Here is a 20909-nt window from a genome sequence, read left to right as displayed (position 1 = left end):
TTGTGTACAGTGTGACTGTGTGAATCTTATATATGCATATGTGTTATTCAAGAGCTCAAATTTTGCTGCAATGAAGGTTCTAAAGTGGTACAGAAGAATCATGTTTTTTCCTGGGTTATGCATAAACTGAATTGTAATTGCCTAGTACCTTTGCAAATGCATCTAGCTTAGAGATATCTCACCTTTCTCTCCAAGGTCTTTTCAGGCAACAGATTCCATTAACCTCTTTGCATACATGTGGATGGTAGAAGCCAGAGCTGCTATGGTACAGGGGAGAGATGAGAATAAAAATTCACTTGCAGGTACTTCAAGGAAGTAGAAGTAAAGTTGCATTTTTAAATTCAAGCCTTGACCTTTGACTTTAATGGCACTGAGGCCCATGAACATTTCATTTATAGTTTCAGGAGTGGGTTTCTTGCTTCCTTCTACCCTCTCCTATTTGTTGTAAGTGGGGAATCTTTTCTGATCTTCATTTGTATATAGGATGTTTTCTGTAAATATGGGACTAGCAGCAGAACTGTGAAATCTTTCTTTGTTTGGAGAGGTGGCCCATTTCTCTCTGAATGAGGCTGGTCAGAGAAAAGAACACATAATGGTAGTCATCTTTCCCTCAATGTGCAAAATGAATATTTCTCCAAACTATAGCTAGCCCTTTGCTATGAGCAGCTTGTAATCAAAAAGTCAACATCTTGTTTATTGACTAATAGTAGTATGTGTTTTGCAGGTATGTGTTTTGCCAGGGGGTAAGTAAATTGAGGATCGGGCCCATATTCCCTCCAAATGAAGCTGCAAGGTCTCTTCTGCTGCAAATTCCACGTATTGAAATGCAATTCAAACGGCGCTACTATATCAGCGTAAAAACGATTGTGTTAGAGAGGAATTTCAGAAATCTATTTAAAAAACCCAAAACCTAGTGGGTTTTATGCAGTGAAGCCAGTGTTACAAATGTAGTATTGGCAAGATTTCCCTTTCATCTCCTAATTTCTCACATACGTCACTAAGCAGAATGATGAGTCGGTTTCAATGCATGGTTCTGAATAGCTCTTTCCTGGGATACGAATCTTATTTATTGCAAACAGGGAAGAAGGGGATGGGACTATACCTGGTTAGTTCTTATCCAAATGCCCAGGTAGGAAGGTCTTCAGGACTCTGGCACTCATTGTTGAAAGGAGACAGAAGAGCAACCCCTGGTGCCCTCTCTGCTCACCATAATTAAGATAGCCTTCTGTTTTATTCTATAGCTTAGCCAGAGAAATAGTTTGAGTAAACATGCAAAGTGCAACATGTTTAGGAGATTTGTCTTCAGCACCCTTTATACATAATAAGAACTTCCTCTTGAAATATCTTTTACTGCTTTTGACTACTGTGTTGAATATTCCCCAAGTGCCTACAAGGCAATATCAGGGTCTTTTTATGCTGTAAATTTTGGGTTGGGAGGTGGTGGTGACAGGAAATATGGGTTATTGAAAGTACCCTATGTTCAAAACCATGCGTGAGCAAAGCTATCCCTACCATCCTTTGTCTATAATATTCTAATATTTTCACAGTTGTAATTTGAACCCTAAATGCAGTAGTAGCTGCTTTTGGAACTGCTTCTTTCATCTGATCTGGGACTCCTGTTTCTTGACTGGAATGATAATTGGGGTAGAAAATGGCCACTCTCTAAGCAGTACACACATGAGCTTCCTTAATATGTAACTATCATGCATGGGTAGAAGAGGCTTGAACTGATTCCCTCCCCACATCACCTGAAAGGGCTGAATAATGATATTGTAGTGCCTTGCAAATGCATTATGTTTTGGAAACAAAACTGCAGACAGCTCATTCTTCTGCATGTATATGTATGCCCTCTCATCTTCAAGGACCACTCGAAGGCCTTGCTTTATTATGATATCATTACTGTGATATCATTTGGGAACCAGTCTGCTTTGAAGACACTGTAGTCATGCGTTAGAAGAGCTCACTGTGCAAAGCACAGAATGGAAAGGGGGTTGCTCCGGACAGATTGAACACATTTGCTGTGCCACTAACTTCCCGTGCTCAGTCCTTCTATTATCTTCAGCTAAAAATCTCATAAAAGGGATGTGGGTGGCGCTGTGGTCTAAACCACTGAGCCTAGGGCTTGCCGATTGGAAGGTCAGCGGTTCGAATTCCAGCGACGGGGTGAGCTCCCATTGCCCGGTCCCTGCTCCTGCCAACCTAGAAGTTTGGAAGCACGTCAGAGTGCAAGTAGATAAATAGGTATTGCTCTGGCGGGAAGGTAAACGGCGTTTCTGTGCGCTGCTCTGGTTTCGCCAGAAGCAGCTTAGTCATGCTGGCCACATGACTCGGAAAAGCTGTCTGCGGACAAACGTCGGCTCCCTCGGCCAGTAAAGCGAGATGAGCGCCGCAACCCCAGAGTCGTTTGCGACTGGACTTAACTGTCAGGGGTCCTTTACCTTTTTAAAGATCTCATGTATCATGATTGGGAATGCATATCGTGAAGAGAGCACTTTAGGGTGGCTTTTACTTAGGGGATGATCCACTGGGGCATTTTCCTGCATGGACTGCTCTTGCACACTTCCTGGTGTGGTGCTGGCATTATGTGGTTTCATCATGTCCCCTCCTGTTCTTATGACCTTGGAAGTGAAGCAGTCACATAGGAAACTGGTTTGATGCCGTAACTTCCTGTGCCAACAGCGTTGGCATGGTAGGTCTACAGTCACCTGGAGGCAATGGTTTCCCTTTTACAGGTACTGGATGGGCATGAGGAGGAGTTGTGCTGCAGTCCTCATCCACCCGTCATTCTAGATAGATATGAAAAGGGCCTATTGGCTTCCATCCTAATCTCAGAGTGTGTTCTGAAGGCACATGAGGCCACCACGTTGATGAAACTAGGTATATCTTGATGTGGCTAGTTTTTGGATGGGTGACCATCTAAGAACACTATGTATGCATTGGAGGAAAGATTGGATAACAGAGTAACAAAATAGACAGGTAAAATGGTGAAGGAGAACTTCACCACAAAGAACTGTACTCCACAAAGCACTTAAACAAAGTTACCTTTTGAGTAGTTCTCCATCTCTTTCTTGCTCATACTTGGTCATCAGTAAGTCCCATTGATTTCAGTGGCATTTGCTTTCAAATAAGTCCTATTCTGAGGATGACAGCTTATCAAACACAGCTCTGTCTGCTGGTCTGTGGCACCGGTGTGTTGCATTGCCAGTACAATGCTGTATTTTGTGAACTTACTCTGGTGTAGCTCTTGGCATTCCTCATCCTAAGCACTTGATGCACTACTGGTGAGTCTTAGGATCAGGGTGCTATCTAGAGGCTTCTGTGAACTGAAACTAGCTTAAATTCTGATTTTAAAAGTGTCCTGTCTTTCTTGAACTTAATGTAATTTTTGTACTTATATGTATAAGTTGATCATTTTATAAAAACAGTATAGAGCTGTAATGAAAGAGCATCACAAGCAGAAATAAAGAGCCAGCTAAAAATCTCAGTCTTTTGGGTGTAATAGCAAGGCATGTTTGAACAAGAATACAGGAACACCTTGGCTACTCTGTAGGATTAATTTTTAAAGAGAAATAAGGACTGGAACTGATGAGGTTCCCCAAGGAGGTAATTCAAGATAACTGGAACTACCAGTTAGGTCTTTTTCTCAACCTTGCTGATGTTACTTTATGAGTGAGGATACTTAATGGGGATAAGGATTCTTTCAGTCACGTTGAACCCAGGCCATGTTTGTGGCTCAGGCTGCATACTCACATTCTGAGTTTTGTGACATGGGCTCATCTTCTTTCCTATAGTTCTGTGTGTTCCCTACTCCAGTAACTCTAAATAGCAAAGTTTACATCTGTTATACTGGAGATGGTTTAAAGTTCTCCCCAGCAGGTTCTCACGTAGCTCACTTAGAGCAGTGTTTCCCAAACTTGGGTCTTCAGCTATTTTTGGACTACATTTCCCATTATCCCTGACCACTGTTCTTGCTAGCTAGGGATGATGGGAGTAGTGGTCCAAAAACTTCTGGAGACCTAATAATAATAATAATTATTATTTATTTATACCCCGCCCATCTGGCCGGGCTTCCCCAGCCACTCTGGGCGGCTTCCAAAAAATATATTAAAATACTGTAATACATCAGACATTAAAAGCTTCCCTAAACAGGCTGCCTTCAGATGTCTTCTAAAAGTCTTGTAGTTGTTGTTCTCTTTGACATCTGGTGGGAGGGCGTTCCACAGGGAGGGCGCCACTACCGAGAAGGCCCTCTGCCTGGTTCCCTGTAACTTAGCTTCTCGCAGTGAGGGAACCGCCAGAAGGCCCTCGGTGCTGGATGTCAGTGTCCGGGTAGAGCGATGGGGGTGGAGACACTCCTTCAGATATACTGGACCGAGGCCATTTAGGGCTTTGAAGGTCAGCACCAACACTTTGAATTGTGCTTGGAAACGTACTGGGAGCCAATGTAGGTCTTTCAAAACCGGTGTTATGTGGTCTCGGGGTCCGCTTTCAGTCACTAGTCTAGCTGCCGTGTTCTGGATTAGTTGTAGTTTCTGGGTCACCTTCAAAGGTAGCCCCACGTAGAGCGCATTGCAGTAGTCCAAGCGGGAGATAACCAGAGCATGCACCACTCTGGCGAGGCAGTCTGCGGGCAGATAGGGTCTCAGCCTGTGTACCAGGTGGAGCTGGTAAACAGCTGCCCTGGACACAGATTTGACCTGCGCCTCCATGGACAGCTGTGAGTCTAGAATGACTCCCAGGCTGCGCACCTGGTCCTTCAGGGGCACAGTTACCCCATTCAGGACCAGGGAGTCCTCCACACCTGCCCACCTCCTGTCCCCCCAAAACAGTACTTCTGTCTTGTCAGGATTCAACCCCAGTCTGTTACATCTTGATAGAGCAAGCAAAAGGTAAAATGTAAAGTGTTCATGAATCTTGAGAAGGTGTACTTTGTGTCCCCAGCCTGAGGGCAACAGCTGAGAGAGGAAACTCGGGAAACTAGCTACTTGCCCATCTGGCCCAGTTTTGCTTTTCCCTCTAATTAGCAGGGTTCTCTAGGGTTTCTGATGGAGAAATGGCTTTCTTATCACCTGCTATCTGAGCACTGGAGATGTCAGGGTTGAGCCTGAGCTTCGGACAAGACAGGATAAAAGTAGAGTCATATATACATAGAGTGGGTACTATTTACCTCTGGGAAGGACTATAGTTCATTGCTAGAACATCTGCTTTGCATGCAGAATGTTGTAGGTTCAATCCCTGGCATCTCCTGGTATGGCTGGGAGAAACCCCCCGTCTGAAATCCTGGAAGGTGTCAGTGTAGACCGGACTGAGCTGGACGGACCAGTGTCCTGACTCAGTACAAGACAGCTTCCTATGTTCTTCCACTAAGCCTTTAACCCCTGAATCCCCATCCAGTAGCTGAAAGAAAGCCTAACTGCATTTTTCTGTGCATTCACCCCCCCCCGTTACCCTTTCTTCTTTCTGCCATCTCTTCCTCCATTTGTAGAGATGCAGATTTTAAATGCCTTGTAGGTGGTAGGATTTGTTTCATTTATGTTGTGCTGTGAAGCATTGTGTGGATTGGTGATGCTGTGTTCATAATGCTTTTCCCTTGTAAATTTTCCTTAAAAGGAATTGTAGGCAAAAGCCACCAAAACACGCATACAAATTCACAAAACTGTACACTATAGTTCTAATAACAGTGAGTATTATTTCTCTGGCAAGAAAGAGATCACTTATGCAGAGAACTGTTAATTGCTGCTATGCATAAAAGGTGGTTGAGGCCTAATGCGGATCTTTCCTGCAGAACGAGAAGTGGAGGAATAGATGGGAGGGGGGGGTGCATGTGTTGATTTTACTGCGGGAATGAGGCTGGTTGCTCCATTTCATTTCTCTTTTCTGTCTAAGAACCTCTTGCACGAGTCCTGCTCTTAAATCTTTAGAGGCCAACCATTTCCCTCACCCAAATGCAAAAAATAAAATTAAATTAAAAATAAGGTAATCTGTTCTGGAATGTTTGGTGTCTCCCCCTCTCCTACCCCCAGAAAAGCATGTCAGATTAGTATCCGACAGAAGCAGGCAAGAAAGCTACCTTGATCAGACAATTTCCTGTTGTAAGACTCAGCTTCAAATTACTCCCAGATGCATGGAGCATAATTTCTGCCCCCGCACCATTTTTCAGAACACTAGGCAACCATCCCCATTTTTTTGCTGTTCCCTCAAGACCCTTTTTATGATTGAATTACAGCAAGGGAAGAATTACACACCTTAACCTAGATGGTCTCACATCCTGCTGCCTTTCTATCTTGACAGAATTCTCTCGGTGGGCTCACTTGCATAACCAGAAGCCCAAAACAGGCATTCCTGGGCACACAGACAACTTGGTTGTGAGTCTGAACCATTTTTGGGGGGGGGGGGGATTAGAATCCAACAACTTACAATGTTTTGGGGCTTTTTTGTCACTGACCTATAAAAAGCAGACATGAAAGTGTTTCATGGCTTCATTCTCAACACGAATAAACATTGTTAGTCTGAATTATTTAAAGTAACTGCCATCAAACCCAAATAATTATTGACGATGCAGAATACTGACTGCTGGGCCACTTGAATGACACAGATTGTGCCACCTTGCTTGCATCAAAGAGGTCAGTGTTGCAGGCAAAAGGACCAGTGTAAATAAGAATGTCAGAGGAGCCTGGCTACTGGGTTAGCTTTTCTTGTCCAGCATCCTCTGACCCAAAATGGCCAACTGGTCAAGTCATACACAGGCAGGACAAGAACACAATAGTAATAAAGAGCATCTATACAGCCGTTGAGTGTGTGTGTATACCACCCTTATAGTGAAAGTCAGTGTTATTGTTATAATACAGATGTGAGGAGGTGGCACAGCTAGGGTATGGTAACGTCAAGTCAGGGTTTTGTTGGAGAGGGTAGAGTTTTCAGTGTGTGCAAATAGGAGAGAAAGGGAGTCAAGATCGCAGCATGGTTCAAAGGCTTGCTCTTAAATATATTCAAGGCAATTACGAATAGAGAGTGCCAGTGTGCAATGTTTGTTGTTGTTACATCATCATAATCAGCTATGGGCATTTCTGAATAATAAAGTGTGGTCTGAAATGTGAAGTAGAGTGGGGGTTTTTTAGGGGGGGAGGGAAGCCTTCCAATAATGGGCTCATGTGGCAAATTCTGGCAGAAATGTAGTCAAACTGTGGTCAGTGTGGAGCAAGGTATTGGCATATTTGGGGAATCCTAATGTTTTGTAAAAGTACAGAGTCTATCTAGCTATCTATCTATCTATCTAGCTATATCTATCTCTCTATCTATCTTTCTATCTATCTATGGGACACAAACCAATCCTGTGAGAATTGAGCATGTTGGCTTTCTGTTAGAAAAGCCTGCTTAGCTTAATTAAAGTAACTTCATCAGCTGCCTTAAGATGAGGGGTAGCTAACCTGTGGTCCTCCAGACATTGTGGGACTGCAGTTTCCATCACCACTGACCACACTGCCTGGGGTTGATGGGAGTTCGAGTCCAACAAAATCTGGAGGGCCACAGGGTTGCTACCTCTTCTTAACACCATGCCCTGAGAGCTTAGGGATTGGATAATGTGTACTATCCTGTACATGTTTACTCAGAAGTAACTCAGAAGTTAAGTAAGCATTACTTCCATGTAAGGGTACATAAACTTGCAGCCCTAACGTTTAGTTGAATCCCCTGCATGTTGATTTGGAAATAAATCCTACTGTAATTCACTTCAATTTACAAGGCCCATAGATGTCTAAACTAACTTTCTCGCTAGATTTCAGTAGATCTATGGTTTAAAGCATGGTTGCCATGTTGGCCCTCAAGGAAAAGAAACATGAAATAGCTGAGAACTTTTTTCTTGCCTCATCAAGAGGTCTGTGTTCTTCAGACACTTGCATCCTCCTTGTATCTGAATAAATTTTTCATTACCAGTAACGAAACCTGATTCTGATGAATCAAAGATGTGTTCGTACAACAGAAGTGATTAGTCATATGGTATAAACCCAATCTCGTGCTGGCCCCCCCCCCCCAGATTCTTAGGGATGCACCACCCTTGAACTCTGCTGTACTTGCCTTCATTTCTGTCTCCCGTGGATATTCTTTGTGATGGGAGAAGCCAACGAACCAAGCTCAGCTACTCTATGTGTCCAACCATACTTTCCCAAGCATTAGAATGTCACCCTTTCTTTGTCACCCATCTTTCTGTTCAAACTCACCCCAACAATTTCTCACTTGGGCTCTAGATGTATAATTACTTTTATAGACACAGATATGGAACCTCCCTCCCCCTCCCTCCCTCTCTCTCCCCCTCCCTTCTTGTGTGTTTGTGCAAAGAAATGCAGAAAATGCCTAGTGGGGCAAGGAATAATTGTTGCCTTCCAAGGCTGTTTCTTATTTTTAAAAATAGTTGGGATTTTCATTATGCGCATTATGTATGTAACATGCAGTTTGCCCTCCAGCAGTGGGTTACGTTGCATCTTACGTAGGTCTTACATAGATCTTACGTAGGTCTGTTCACAAGATGTGAACAAAAAGATAAATATGAGAACCATTTGGGGGTTTTTTTTGGTTTTGTTTTGCTAAGAGTTGAGGCCATTATGTTCTTTCCCCCCCCTTTAGTTCAATAAACACAATTATGTAAGTTTCAAACAGAAATTGCATTTGCAGGAGGTGCTGTTCTCCATTTGAGGGGGGAAAGCAGGCTATGCATTAGTTCTTTATATAATGGATTTTCTCTGCGATAAAGTCGTTACACAACCCCAAACAGCTACTTACTTTAGCACTAAAATTAGAGTAAATATTATGAGCCATTACTCGCGTTAAAATAATTCTAGCTATATTTGTTCATTGCCCCAGTAAAATGAGTATAATTGAGTAATGATCCTGCATTCTCAGAATCTTGAGTGATTGGTTTTAAAGAGGGGCAAGGGTTGAACACAGCTGGAATAAGAAACGTAGGACTGACTGTCTTCCATGCCAACGTCTTGTTCTCAGATTCAGCCATGATGCTTTGAGGCTTTATCTTCTGTCACCACCCAGGAATGTCACCCTGAAAATTATGGCAGCAAATCAAGTTATGAAGTGCACATATTTATCTGCATTCTGGATTTGTTTGCAGTGCTGATGCACCTCCTTTGTGATTCTGTCATGCCTCCCAAAAAATTGAAACAGTATCCTTCCAGCTGAATGCCCAGGCTCAACCAGCGACACGGTGTTAAAAGAGATTTAGAGTTCAGGACAGAAGAGTTGACACAGAACAGATTCAGTACCATGGACAGCAACTAATCTATCAGCCTGTTTGAAACAGAGTTGTGTCCCAATGTCCTCTTGAATAATGTTCACCCTATTTGTGGGCAGAGAAATTGTGGGGTGGGAACCATTTTACTGAATTTCTGTAGGGAGAAGAAAAAATTGCAGGCTGTTTCTTGAGGGGGAGATGGTGGTATCACAGGTTTCTTCTTCTTCTCCGAATGGTAGTTCCGCCCACTTTTGCCACTGAAAGTTGAGCAGATGTGTTGACGGCTTAGGCACTGTTTTGTATTCCCAGCAGTACTCCAATACTTGCATTATGATGGGATGTTGTGAGGGAAGGGAATGGCACGTACCACACAAAAATTCTGCAAAAGTTGCCTTTTCCTTAGGGGTTAGAAAGAAGAAAATATTTGGCTCATCTGTAGTTTAAAATGTATTGAACGTGTATATGCATCAAGAAATGGAGGTGTTACAGCAGTGATGTACAAGCCAAATATCCACAGCTTTTGCTGTAATGATTAAAGGACACTCCACTACCAACAGGTTTAACGGTGTAGGCCCAGTTATTACTCCTGATCTCAGGCAGGTGAGTCAAGGACCTTTGAGATTTCATCCACACTGTGTGGTGGACCTTTGAACAAGACAGCACTGCAGTGGGATAATAATAATAATAATAATAATAATAATAATAATAATTTTATTATTTATATGCTACCCATCTGACTGGGTTGCCCCAGCTACTTTGGGTGGCTTCCAACAAAATATTAATAGACAAAGAACCTCAAACATTAAAAAATTCTGTACAGGGCTGCATTCATATGTCTTCTAAAAGTCAGATAGATGTTTATTTCCTTGGGAGGTCATTGCACAGGGCAGACACCACTACTGAGAAGGCCCTCTGCCTGGTTCCCTTTAACCTCACTTCTTGCAATGAGGGTATCATCAGAAGGCCCTCGGATGAAACCATGGAAAAACAGATCCCACATCAATTCTTCAATATGTAAAGAAGACTATAAAAAGTGAAACAAATATTTGCAAATGCTCAAAATTCACCAACATTTCCAGTTTTGCCACTCATCTCTTGAAAGTGAAATTCAGACTTCAGAATTTGGATTTTAAATACAAACTTCTAACCTCAAAATGTGAAACTCAAGTCATTGCCATCTCTTGATAGCTTTAGCAGGCATCAAATTAGTCACCTGATTAATACCATTGCATGTCATCCATCAGATGCTAAAACAATTGCATGAAAAATATAAATGGGTGCCAGCCATTAAATGGTGTCAAATACACATTACATATCAACTGCCAATCAATTGTCATTCATTCATTGAATATTCAAGTCAAATGTCATGGTGTGTCCAATATTTGCAAGTATATTCATGATCAAAAATTGCAGCTGGAAATTTTGAGCAGCAAATTAAAGTCCTTCACCAAAGGAAGAGTTTTGAATTCTGCCTTTTAATAGACATTCTGTCATTTAAGAGATATTAATAGTTATTTCAAAACATTTATTGCAAATAGGAGTCTGCAGAACTTGTACTACATGTGGGTGATGGATGCATGCTGCCTATTTATAAGTCCAGGGTACAATAGAACCCCATTCTATAGAACTCCTTGACTGAGTTAACTGGGTTGGTTCCAATTCAGGATGGCATTGTGATCATTGTGAACTGCCCTATTTATTAAATCACCTGAGTCAGTTGTTCATGTGGGCAAGCAATTTTATGCCATGGTTAAGGCAGGGCTAGGGAACCTGGACCTTCCAGAGGCTGTTAGGCTCCAACTCCCATCAGCCCCAGACAGTATAGCCAATGGTCAGGGATGATGGGAATTGTATCTGGGTTATTGTGTCAGACTTGGACTGGGCTGAAATCCCCACTCAGCCAAGAAACTCACTGGGTGACCTTGAGCCAGTCCTATTCCTTCAGGCTCACCAGTGTCACAAGGCAGTTGTGAGGATAAGGTACATGTGCTGCTTTGGGCTCCTTGAGGGTCATGTGCATGTAATACATAAATAAATATACAGCAGTCATTTTAACTTACCGTTGCTTAGAGAGCAAGGAAAATTGCATGGCATGAACGGAATAATCAGGTTTGTGCAACATAAAAATGCATCAGAGCCTGGCAAAGCGAAATGGGTGGACAGTGGCATGGATGCAGTGAGACATGCCAGGCAGGGGGACAAAGAGCCCTTGGCTAAGGACAGATCCCTGTGAAATTCAAGCTGAGAAGTGAAGGCTTTGGCAAAGGAACCCAGCCAAAGAGACTGGATCCTAGTGTGGAGAACTGATAACCATACAAGATGCGACACTGCTTAAGAATGCTGCTCCATCGCAGCAGAAATAAGGGCTTTACTGATGCTGTCAACACTATAGGGTGCTAGGAGCAATAGAGCACTCTAGATCTGCTAGTCTGACTCTTGGAACCAATCGATTAAAGTACACCAGGACCCTATTTTGAGTAATATGAAGCACATTTCTGCCAGCTGAGGTCATGCTTGGACTTGATAAAACCCAGACATGGTAGAATGGACTGTTGTCAATTCAGGCTGCAGGTAGAGGGATATTTCTTCTGAATGCTCCTCCATATAGAATCAGAAAGATTTTAGGAAATCATAAAGGAACATTTTTTTAAAAAGTGATCGGTTATCCAGAGGCTGAAGCAGCACAGCCATTTAGCCCTTCAGTTGTCTCTCTTGTAGACCACGGCTTCCCTTACTACACTGTGCAGGCACTACTGACCCATCTTGTTGGCAGTGACCTGAGGGGGTCACTCTTTGTTGCTGCTGTTGCTGATTTCATGTTTACATTACCCTTCCTTCCATGGGAGTGAACGGCAATAAAAATACAATCTATACAGTAAAAGACTAAGAATACTGTATATCCTTAAGAACCCAATATAAATAACACCAGCTGCTGGGATTGCAGGAGACATTTGTGAACAAATATATCTTTAGTCTGCATGTACTAGTGACACATAACGTTTGTTCTGCACTTGTGAGAAATCAATCTTTTAGTGTGGCAGCACCTGTTCTCTGGAATTTACTGCCTATTTGTATTACGCAGGAGCCTTCATTGCATGGTTTTTGACACTTTCTAAAAGCTTTTATGCTGCTTAGACAAGCCTACCTTGTAATTTTTTTACCTTCCCCTCCGCCCTTTTAAGCTGCTGATTTTATCTGAATTTTGATAATTCACAGAATCATAGAATTGTAGAGTTGGAAGGGACCCCCAAAGTCATCTAGCCTCCTGTAATGCAGGAATCTCAACTAAAGTATCCGTGACAGATGACCATCAAACCTCTGCTTAAAAACCTCCCAGGAAGGAGAGTCCACAACCTCTTGTGAGAGTCTGTTCCACTGTTGAACAGCTCTTACTGTCAGAAAGTTCTTCCTGATGTGTGCTTGGAATCTCATTTTTTTGTAACTTGAAGCCATTGGTTGTATTATGTCCACTGTTTTTCATGTCTGTTTTTATTGCTATTTTTTTAATGAATATTTTATACCCCTTAGAGATCTTTTTATTAAGTGGTTGGTGCGTGTACCGTATCTTACCGTGTATAAGACACCCCCATTTATAAGATGATCCCTATTTTTTTTAACCCCAAATTAAGAAATTAAGTTGCTTAGCTTTTTTTGGGGGGTGGGGGAGGTCACTTCCGCCAATCGCTTACCCATCTGCCTGCCACTGCTGATTGCTTGCCACAGCCACTGCCAATTGCACACCTTGCCACAGCCACCAATTGTCTGCCCGCTCACCGCCACCAACAGCCCACCCGCCCACTTGCTGCAGCCGCCAATCACCTGCCCGCCTCGTCACAGCCAATTGCCAGCAGGCCTTGCGGCAGCCACCAGTCACCCACCCAATCGCCTCTGCCAATCTCCTGCTTGCGGCTACCATTAATCACATGTCTCCCCTCTGCATTCACTATCTGTGTATAAGACGACACCCAATTTTTGCCAATTTTTTTAAAGCAAAAAGCATTGTCTTATACACAGAAAAATATGGTATATATGAAAAAATAGGTAGGGGGCAAATATATCTTACCTTGGAGGGAGGGGGCATCCTGGCAGTGTGGTGAGTTTCAGGTAAAAGGTACTTTTTAGGAAAAAGTATGGGCTTTACCCCTTGACATACTTTGAGTGAGGACTTTGGCCCTTCAGTTTATTTGAACTAAACACCCCCTGACATACATGAAATTTGGTACTGATCAGTTATCTTACCTAATAGATTTATGACAAGCAGAATTCATTCTGTGCTAGCAAGTCTTCCACTTGAAGTAGAGGGACAGTCAATTAATGCTTTAAATGCCGTGAAACAAAAATCTGATCTGATTCTTTGGGTTTGTCAGGAAAAAAATGTATTGAGGACAAATTAGGATTATGACCACATATTGTCTGATGGTGGTTCAGGCTGACTTATTAATGGGTGGTGATAATGCAAACTATTATTAGGGCTAAATGTGATGTAAGCGCCACATCTGCTGCTGTTTCTCAGTCTCTTTTTAAAATTCCTCTTAACATCAAATAGAAACAGCATGTGACATGAAATCACAATGTGAGACAAGGCAGGGAGATGTGTCGTTTTGTGATGGCTAATTCAGCTCATTCCGTCCAGATGCTAAACTGGGTGCTGCTCATAAACTGGGGAAGGATCCAAGTTCACCAGCTTAGCTTAAAAAGAAAGTGTGGGATCTATGCAGGGGGAAATGATCTAAATTAGAGTATATTAGAAAATTGTTTGTTTAGATATCCTGAGATACAGTAGGCTTTTGTTTCCTATTGGATAATTCATTGGCAAAGTCACCATTTTGGAAACACAACGAGTTGTTTAACCCAAGATTTCACAAATGCATTCTGGAAGACATAGACTTTTAGTGGCTGATGAGTTAACTTTTATGATGTCAATTATGTAACTTAAGATAATTATTTTAATGTTTTTGTTTGCTATGTTTTTATATTATCTTACATTTCTAAACCACACTGTCACCATTTTTGTGCGAAGGGCAATATAGAAATAACTAATTATGTTTTTGTTGTAGTTAATCTTTAAGGTGCCACACTATTCTTTTGGTTTTTTTTAATAAGCACAGCGTTTTTTAAAATACTGATTTGAATTGATATCTGATTTATTCTTTGCTTCTTAATTGATTGTACGTGAGTTTTCTTTGGTTTGTAAATTTTCTTTGGTTTATTAATTGAACAAAAACTTTAATGAAAAATTGCTTTTCCTTTTCCTGAAACCATTAGGGAGAAGGAGGCACGGTCGCCTTAGCTCGTGATGATGGGATGATATAATAGTAGCCAGAAGTTGCATATGCCATTCACTTTATAAAGACTGGCTAGAGATAGTCAGAACTGAAGATAACAAGCCTGACACAACTGCTTACAGATTGTATTGCTTTCTTATTTAAATTCTTATTTTATTTGTTTTAAATATATGACCATATTGTTATAATCCACCCTGGAACACTTCTGCTGAAATCCTATAATAAATACATAAGAATCTGAGCAGAAACCTCTCTGAGCCTTCTGTATGAAATAATTTTAACTAGGGGCATCAAAGTTTGATCTGTGCAACTTTCTGAGTTACAGTTCTTTCCAAACCTAATCTAAATTCAATTAGATTGGCTAATTTATCAAGCTTAAATTATGCAAATTAGCATTTATTTAAATACATTGACATTGTTTATTCTGTTTTTTTAGACTTGAACAAGTACATTAAGCAGGGAACAGATACCCCCATTCGCCTTTCAGCTGGAAAAAACCTTTCTAGCATTCATTTTACCCTCCAACTCTTCCTCACTAGGCATACCCAAACCCTTCCAAGACTATCATGATCCCTCTTTAAAAGTGGAAATTCCCTGCATCTTGAATTCTGTGCTGGATATTTGTGTCTTGCATTAGTGACATTGCAGGATAGACACAACCCTGTTTATGATTAACTGGAAGTATTTATCCAGGAACATACTATTGGCAAGCAGTTCCTAGCACTGCTGGTCCAATTCTCATGTACTTTATTATTTGTCTGTGTCAGTGCTGGGCTGTAGGGAGCCAAAAGTCAGGAACAAGAAGTCAATGTCCAGAAGTCAGAAGGTAGGGGTCAGGCACAGTAGAGACTTGTTGCCCAGGCAAAGTCATAACCTGACCTGGAAGGGCTTTTAGACCTTCCAGGTCAGGGACAGCCAAAGCCAGCTTTGACGACTGGCACCACTGGAACTGGAGACCCAATGGACATTCAAACCAGTGTAGCCCGAGTGGCTCAACACAAAGGACAATAAGTGCACAGATCTGTGGTTTCCTGGTTCTAGTCCTGCCAGGGAAAAATCTGAGGGGTACAGCTGAAAAGTGAAAACTGTGAATGTGAGAAACACATGTTTGAAACCACGTGTCTCTCACAGGTGCATCATTAGAGAGGTTGTACTGGATCAAGCTCCTTGCTAGGTATACGCTTTGTGGCAAACCTCAGTTCACTGCAGTTTAGGTTTATAAAGCTGCCTAAGTTATCAGGTACCATAATTGCCTGAGGTTGTGTTTTGGAGAATGGGATCAGCTTGTTGTTGCATGTGTTCTCTAACAACACAAATGCTTTGTAATACTATACTGTGTAAACTGTTAATCCTGTTTATGCAGCATAGAAACAGACTGCCCACGCAGTCATAGTGTAGTGATTGCAAATGCTCACTAGAACGCCACGTCAAGAATTAAAATGTGCTCATGGTCAGATTTAGCCACAGATATGTGACATGAAGAGATTTTTTCTTTACTGCTAGGCAGAGTTCTTGCTTTCTATCTGGTGGTTGAGAATAAGAATACATCTTGGGGATATTACTTTGGAATAGCTACTTGGAGATGCTACTTTGGCTGGCTGGAATAGTTTCCTGATCCCTCATTGGTTTTAGCTTTTCAAGGTGTGAGAGAACACAGCCCACTGTCTCCTTGCCCATCCAATCTTTTCCCTCCCCACACAGTTTCTCATTTACTTTGCTTTGTCTGCTAGATTATTCTTTCTCCTGGATTTGCCTGGGATTTCATCTACCTCTCTCTCTCTCAACTGTGAATTTGCTTCTTATTATTTTCTCTCTTCTCTTTTCAGCATTCAGTTATGGTTTATTTCTTCCTCTTTATCTCTGATAAGAATCCTTCTTTTATTTTCCCCTCGGGGAGGAAAGACCATTTGAGAAAGCAGAAAGAAATGTTCTCAATGCAACAGATGGGGGGGGGGGGAATTATTTGATTTGTTACAAAATTGCATCTCTTGTGTTATCTTTAGTTGCGCTGCAGCCAGAGAAGAATAGGAAGAAGAAGGAAATAATAATGTATGATAGGTTAGTAAGCTGGAGACAGGGACTTTACTACACAGCACCTAGCACAACTTTAATGCTTGATAAATAACTACTGCAGAGGTGGGAAACCTTCTATGACTTGGTGGGCCAGATCTTTATCTCCTCTCAACCCACGGACAGGAGCAGAGCCACCCACCTTTCAGTCATCTGACATCATGATTATAGCAAGTGACTGATGGGTGGGAGTGGTCCCACCCACCTGTCAAAGTTGATGGGTGGGTGGGACCCACAGGAAACATTCTGGTGAAGCAATACCCACGAGGACTTCCCCATCAGCTGATGAGTGGAGAGTTCGGTCCTGGTCTTTGCAGGGTCTGCTTTGCCAGTGCATTTAATCCACTGCTGACAGCTGATAGGTGGGTATGGCTTTGGTAAAATGGACCTGTGGACCAGTTTGGACGCCTTAGCAGGGTCAAGGCAGGCAGGTAGGATGGCAGTTCCCCATCCTTGAACTAGAGGGTTTGCCTGCTAAGCAGGAAGAATGTATAGCAAAATTCTGACCTTCAGGAAAAGAAGCAAAGTTGGGAGGAAGCTGGCTGCACTGGAGTGGGCTGACTTTGAATGGCAAGATCAATCATATATATATATAGAGAGAGAGAGAGCGCGCGCGCAAGTGCCCCAAGGTCCACCAACTGGACCAAAGCCAATGTACAACATTTTGATGCATGAGGTGCAGCAGCAAATGGCACATAGCACCCAAGGCTTGTTTAGTTATTTTGGCATCTGAGGCAAAAAGGAAAGAAAAAGTCCATAAGTGTGTCTCACTCTCCTTCCAACCATGGTAGGCAAAAGATAGACTGGGGTGTACTGGAGGATTTTTGGGTAATGAGGAAGAGGCTGCTTCAACTGGGCAAATTTAGTGGACTCAGTAGGGTTCCTGGCATATTTTTCACAGCACTGTCCTTGTCAGTAGGTCACCTCAGATATTTCCTCCATTTAACATGGATGTATCATTTCCGTGTTTGTCATGTGTTAGCTTTCCCACACAAATAGTAAATCCATTCACCCTCTGCCCCCCACCCTACCCCAGGTTCATGCACTGTCCCCAGGGGGGTGTGTGTGTGAAGCCACAGCCACCACAGGCGCCTGCAACGTATGCGATGCCACTGCGCACTGCAAACTTTCCTATGCTCGGTCATCACTGAAGAATGCTGTCTGACATTTGTTTTTATTGAGGGGTGGTGGTAATTCAATCAGTGGATGTCTAACAGGGGTTTTAACAAGGTTGCCCGAGGTCCATCTGTCCATAAGACCTGCTTGTATTCAAGGGCTCCACAGTTTTATTTCCTGGCTAGAAGGCTAACAAGGTCAAGAGCTTTTGCTAAGACAGTGTGCGTAAAGGACACAGTAGAAACGCGGTAGGCCTGTACAACAGATGCTTTGTGGTGTAGTGTGGCCAGTGTGGTGTAGTGGTTAAGAGCGGTAGTCTCGTAATCTGGTGAACCGGGTTCGCGTCTCCGCTCCTCCACATGCAGCTGCTGGGTGACCTTGGGCCAGTCACACTTCTGTGAAGTCTCTCAGCCCCACTCACCTCACAGAGTGTTTGTTGTGGGGGAGGAAGGGAAAGGAGAATGTTAGCCGCTTTGAGACTCCTTAAAGGGAGTGATAAAGCAGGATATCAGATCCAAACTCTTCTTCTTCTTTGGATTTGCTGTGAAAGAGGTGGCTTGGGATTGCGGGCGTTCAGTCCTTGTGCTTCTCAAGTAAATATTGCAGTTTCGGCCAAACGGTTGATAAAGATGGCTCTTGTCACTCCGGTAAAATGGCACCAGTGGCGGCAAAGAAAGGCTGATGAGACAAACATGAACCCAAAGAGGAGGCTATGTTGTATAACGGCTAGCTATGGTTCTGCTGAATGTGATGCTTTGGACGCCTGCTTTGTGACAGGGTCTTTTTCAGTGGTGGTCCCTCACTTTCTGAATTCTCTCCCCAGGACAGCATGCCTGGTTTCATCTTGATATATGTTTAGGGGCCAGGCAAAGGCTTGTCACTCTGGCTTTTAGCCTTTCATCTGAAAGGTGGTGGTGTGGCCTGAACGAATAAGCATCTCAAACTGAGCAGCTGGAACTGGCGCTGCGTTTGAGAACTTCATTAACTGCGTGTTGCAAAATGACAAGAAAATATGGAGGATCCAAATGTAAGCTAACTTTTTAATTAAAACCAGTTAAATTTAATGAAATGGCCATGACTGCAAAATGTTTTTCATTCTTTTTTACTGTGTTACTACACAGCCTGAGTTCCGCACTCACCAAGAGCGAAGAATCTCCCGCTTTTGTGGAAATTCATCCCTCTATGTGGAATTTCTGTTTCCCTCATCAGTGCTAATGTAATTGGGGGCAGGAGTGTCCAGTTCTTTGTTTACAGCAATAGCTGTTAGGATTTTATTTTTTTTTGCAAAAAAAAAAAAAAGTTGCCAATTTTTTTGCAAGCTTTCAAGTTCTCCAGAATTCCTCACCAGCCAGAAGCAGGAATTGGGGGAACTCTGGAAAACCTAAGAGTTTGTGCACTATTTTGCAATGTAAAGGTAATGTCCAACTGTGAATATCAGAGAACCCCATCCTTCCAATTCCTGCCTCTTACAAACCAAGACCCCTGTCCTTGTTTTAATATGCCTTGGAGAGTTTCACATGGTTTTCTACCTCTACCACCTGAAAAGTAACTTTGCATTTTGAAGGGTGCATGCACCCTTAACTGCCAGGATAAGACTACACAATTTTGCTACATTTTTGCCTATTCACCATGAAAATAAAACATTGGATTTTCTAATATAAAGACTGCTATGTTTTTCTTTGTATTTGCTTTGTGCCTAACCAGGAACCAGTGTGTTTTCCTTAAGGCATGACTTAGAACTGGGTTACACCTGGGTATTTTTGTTTCCAAAAATGGAGACAAGCCACTGTTGCTTCATTCCAGATCCTAGCTGTAACCTGATACCTGCAAGCACCTAGCAGAGACCAATACAGTCTTCACTCTTCATCTTCAGACTTGGGTTGATGTAAATGAGGATCTCTCAGCTTTTAAGTCAATCCTCATTTTAGTATTCCTCTTCCCCCGACACCTCCAGCCCTGTGCCTGATGATGATGTGTCATTGTGAGTGTAAGAAAAAGCAGGGGTTAATATGTACATGTTTTGTGGGCTTTGCGTATTGTTGTTGTTAATTGTTGCACTTGTTATAGAAAAAGAAATGTCTCAAAGTGAGTTAGCAGCAAAATAAAGGCAAACAGATAAAATCGGTCAAAAAGCCAAAATTGAAACTAACTGCAATTCAAAATTCCTGAAATGCTTGTCTGGCAATACCATAAAACCTTGAGTAAACAAAAATGTCTCAGATTGACCTCTAAAAACTGACAGTGATGGCACCAGGTGTGTTTTGCTAGGGAGAGTATTCCGTAGATGGGGAACTACACACACACACACACACACACACACACAAAATTAAATTAAGTAAGCCTGAAATGTGGGTGACTCCTGTACTCCGTAAGCAGTGCCCTTGCGTATGAACAATTTTTTCCATCTCCTCTGCAGACCCAGTTGCAGAACATCTGCTTTGTGTGCAGATTCAATCCCTGGCAGCTCCAGTTAGGGCAGGGAGAGCTGCCAGACAGTGTAGCCCAATGGTCTGAACTTGGTATAAAGCAGCTTCCTTATGTTCATGCAGCTGCATAACCCGACATCAGTGGGAGGAATTATGGTTTATAGCCCATATACTCACAGACTATGCCTTCAGTTTCGCAGGCTTCATGTAAAGGTCTAGATTGACCTTGAACAGAACTGACGGAAGTGATTTCAGTCTGTTCCCTGGAGGGAATTACGGTATGTTGCAAGTCAGGTCAAATTTATTATTAGTTTTTGCTGAAGTCATAACAACATAAGGTATGTTGCAGAAACTTGCCAATATTTTGGTAGATTGCAAAAATATGCCAAAGTCCATTATGGCTCAGCATCTGTCTTCCCAGAATGTATCATTGCTGCATTAGTGAAGTTGTACTGCAGGCTGCAAATGAGAGGTGCTGGGAGATGGTGTATATAGATTTTCTTTCTTTCTTTTTTTAAGGGCAAATGGATGACAGATGAATAGACTAGGAGACTGGACTGCGGGTGTTCTGGAGAGGTTCTGTAGAACAACAGAACCAGTGATGGCTGGAGATGAACTGATAGAATTGCCTGAACAACATTGCAGTTGGGTGGTGATGCTTACAAAACATCATATGCAGATACTAGGCCATTAGTGTGCATTAAAATGCATATATTAATTAGAATAGCACACAAAAACACATTAAATCAGGGAAAATAGCTTTGCAGAGATGTG

General features: G+C 42.4%; 1 protein-coding gene across 7 annotated transcripts in view; it reads left to right on the top strand.

Annotated features, from left to right (window-relative positions):
• The window catches only part of IQSEC3 (IQ motif and Sec7 domain ArfGEF 3), a 136827-nt gene that overhangs the window by 1611 nt on the left and 114307 nt on the right, over window positions 1–20909 (top strand). The gene's annotated exons all lie outside the window — the stretch shown is intronic.

This window comes from Podarcis gaigeae (genome assembly GCF_964106915.1).
Source record: "Podarcis gaigeae genome assembly, chromosome: 10".
Classification (NCBI taxonomy): Eukaryota; Metazoa; Chordata; class Lepidosauria; order Squamata; family Lacertidae; genus Podarcis; species Podarcis gaigeae.
Note: the sequence above shows the minus strand (reverse complement) of the source record. Positions and strands in the feature narration are given on the sequence as shown.